This window comes from Dipodomys merriami, unplaced genomic scaffold (genome assembly GCF_024711535.1).
Source record: "Dipodomys merriami isolate MVZ:Mamm:240054 unplaced genomic scaffold, mDipMer1.0.p SCAF_7, whole genome shotgun sequence".
Taxonomy (NCBI): Eukaryota; Metazoa; Chordata; class Mammalia; order Rodentia; family Heteromyidae; genus Dipodomys; species Dipodomys merriami.
Window position 1 is genome coordinate 7,119,134 of NW_027206290.1, and position 4,075 is coordinate 7,123,208.

Sequence of the window (4,075 nt, forward strand, 5' to 3'; positions counted from 1 at the left end):
ACAGGGGAGAATTTACCAGTGGATTATGGTTAGAGTTTAATTCCCATGCTTCAGCTAGCTCTGTGTTCTAAAACTAGACCAAATTTCCTACCTCCTTAGAAAGAAAGAAGATAAAGATAAAGCTAGAGAGTTGACATTTATAATCATTTTAATTTTATTATTTTAATGTGCAGGACACATTCTGTTTATATAACTAATAATGAAAGCATTTTCTTTTATTTCATGTAGTAATACTGTGTTTTTTCACCAATTTTATGAAAGTACAATGTTAAGTTTGGGACTCTACCTTTGGAATTATGTGGAATTTTACTATAAATGTCTGTAAGGGAATACATGTTAGAGAAACACATCTGGAATCCATTGCCAAGTTCAAAGGAAGACCTAGGGATTCAATCATTTGAGGTGTCTGCTGAGGAAGGGTTGTAGCAGAGATGCCACTTGACATCTATGGTTTGGTTTCCATTTTTCTTACTACCCTTATCCTATTTTGTACTGTCAGGGACAGGCAGCTCAGCTCGGATACAAATTCTTTGTGTGATTGCCCAATGTCATCAAGAACCTAAAGGGGCAGAACAGTAATGGCAGTTTTCAATTGAAAGGTGCTTCCTGGTAGAAATAGAACCCAGTATTATAAGAGAAGTAGACAAATGTTGCTAGGAGACCATTAGATGTGGTCTTATAAGGCAGCATTCCCTGAGATACCTATTGGTTCCCAGGTTTCTGCATCATATTCATTGACAGTAGGTAGGAAAGAAAATGGACCACCTATTGAGGATGTATCACAACATATAGACCAGGGCACCAACTTGAAAGGGTGTTATCATCAAAGAACAATGATTTTTCAATATTCCATTGAAGGAATACTACTACGAGTTCTGTAAGCATGAATCTACCATCTTTTATCCTGTAATGCATGCATCTCTGTTTCAATTGTATACCAGCATAGCACTGCCTAAAGCAGCCCTATGCCCACAGTTGTTGCTAACAGAGGCCTGAAGGAGAGAAAGCAAATCCACATCCTCTTATCAACACTATGTCATATATATTCTTTGGATTGTCATTTACATATGAGAAAAATGCAAAAAATAACTTACCTTTGGTCACACAGCATGAGTTCACACACCCATTGTCTGGCTTCAAGGCATGACTGAAAACATGGGAGAAAAGGGAGGGGGGATCTTCTTGGAGAAAAATGCTTCAGGAGAAAAATGCTTCACTCAATGCACCAACCAAAATGCTAGCCTTCCTACTACTTCCTATCTTTTTATGCTCTCAGCTGTGCTACCTCCTTGCTGGGGTGGGCACTGGAATGAGAAAACCAAGGATTTATAATCCCAGGGAAAAAAAAGAGTAAACATTCTTTACATAAACACTGATAGTACTAAACATACAAGGTTGTTTATCTTACAAAGATGAAATGTGGAACTTCATTAATTTTTAAGTAGCATAGATTTAGTAGCATAGATTTTTCAACAAACAGAAGTAAACTAAAATCATGGCCACTCTCCTTCAGCTATTCCTACTGTGTTTTTTTATGTGTTTGGTTGTTTGCTTATGTTTTTTTTAAATAATAAAATAGAGATTCCATAGCCAAGTAAACTTCATGATCTGATCTGGCCCCTGCTGACATTCCAGACACTTTTCCTAGTTACTGAAGTTACTTTCTCATTGAAGAGTTCAAACACTTTGAAGTCCAACTAGTGTCTTCCATGTACTTGGGAATTTGCATAAAATGAACCATCTGTTCAGAAGGATCTTCACCATCTGGGTTAGGCATTCTCCTGGCTGCCCTGATTTCATATGGTTTCATTAATTATATTTCTTTTAATTCGGCATATTTTGATGTTTGACATCTTGAGCCTTTCCATATCAAGAGTGAGATAATTCCCCTAGAGAATAAACAGCTGGGAACACCTCTTTGATATGCAAAGTAGTCATCTCTGCTTTCTTTCCTTTATCAGCTCACATCTACCTAACTCTATCTCAGGGCCAGGTGCCAGACAAAGGACAAAAACAGCCCTACTGCTCTGCTGAAATCACTACAACTAGATAGTCCTGAATCTGCTTACTCTGCCCGCCCAACAACGGGAAAACTCTCACCCAGAGACTGCCCTCCTCCACCACCTGAAGCAGCATTTCCCCCAAAAACCCTGATCCTCCTCCAGGTGTCCCCCAGAACATGGTGCGCCCTTCTTCTTGGAGTCTCTAGTATAAGAAACTAGCTTTCAATTGCAATCATCAGATCTGTTGACCTCATTGTATCTATATAATAAGAAAATCTATAAAGGATGTGTTGGAGCTGCAGGCATGATTAAGGTGGAAGAGCATCTACTTAGCCAGTGGAGGCCTTGAGTTTAAGCCCCAGTACCTTACGGGGATCCTGAAGAAATGCATAAATGCACATTAAAATAGAGTGTGTTGATTGCTCCTGATTGTTACTTCCACCACAATACACATAGGACGTGTGTGTATATGCATGCGCGCACACATGTGTGTGTGCATGCACTAATACTGGAGCTTGAATTCAGGGCCTGGGTGCTGTTCCTGAACTTTTTTGCTCAAGGCTAGTGCTACCACTTGAGCCACAACTCTTCTTTTGGCTTTTTGCTGGTTCATTGGAAATAAGTGTCTCATAGATATCCCAATTCATCTGGCTTTGAACCACAATCCTCAGTTCTCAGTATTCTGAATAACTAAGGTTACAGGAGTGAGCCACTGAACTATACAGCTATTTTTGTAAGTGCCATATTATACTACATCTGTCTGCAGATAACCCAAAAGATGAGAAATTCTCATTGAAAGGTCTGCTCCTGGATGGTGAGAAGACTCCACCCTCCTTGCCGCAGTTTCCACACAGTACCTGCGTTACCTAGGCAACTGAGACACCTGGAAGAGGTCACATCTGAATTTGATGTGGCCACACCTTTCTCCACCCGTACTCTAGATAAGGCCTAACCCAGGTCCAGATGCTCTCTCTCAGCTCTTTCCTTCTCAGCTCTTTCCCAGCTCTCTTAGCTCTTTTTCCCAGTGCTCTCTCTTTCCCACCTCTTTCCACTTTTCCCGGCTCTCTCTCTTTCTTAGGTCTTTCCCAGGCCTCTCCCATCAGTGTGGAATGCCAACCTGGCCTGGTCCCAGCAGGTCTACTGAATAAACCTACCTCTTACCTGAATACCACATGCATGGTGCTGTTCTTACTGGATCACCTCTTTTTAAAAAACCTAACACTCATCTTTGTATTATCAATACCTAACCAACTGCCAGATATGGGTAAAACAATTAATTAATCACTCCTAGAAGCCACGACATGTTAAGTCACTTCAATTCAAATTTCATCATTGGTCAATTGGCTTTTTCATTTATGACATATATAAATTTATGTACAAAATGATTAAATCTTTACTCATCAGTATATCTAACTAGTTGATGTAAGGATGAAACAATGCAAACTTCCAAGATGAATGACTATCAGTTCTGTACCTGTAAAATATTAGATTATGAAAATATGTGTGAAAGAAGCTCTGAGTAAAAGTGTAGAATAGAGCTTTATTGCCTCGATTTTATACTATTCATCCCAGCCCCATGAATCTGAGGGTTCATAAATTCTATTTGATAACTTACAAAAGGAAGAAATGACCTCCATATATTTAAGTCTTTGATGTATAACAATGAATAAATTGTAAATGATCACACAGTATTTCATTTCAGCTACCGTATTTTTAAGAGGGGATGAGATCACATAGAGCTGAGAGCCTGCTCTGTGCTGGGCTGCGACCAGGTATGAAATGACTTCCTACAGTTAAGCCTTGGAAGATGTAAGTTGGTGCCAGCTCTGCCTCTTCAGAGACAGCTTGCTAAAAGAGACACTAGTTTTCTCTCTGAATGACAGAGGAAAATAAAATCACGTGAGAAGTTACTCTGGTTGAAAGGCAATGGGAGAGAGATTCTGAAAGTAGAGAATAAAACCAACCATGTGTCTTCCGGAGAAGACAGACACATTGCAGGGCAGGCAAGGGTGAGGACGGAAGGATGCAATAATTGGGTTGAGATGGAGCCACAAAGAAATGATCATCCAGAC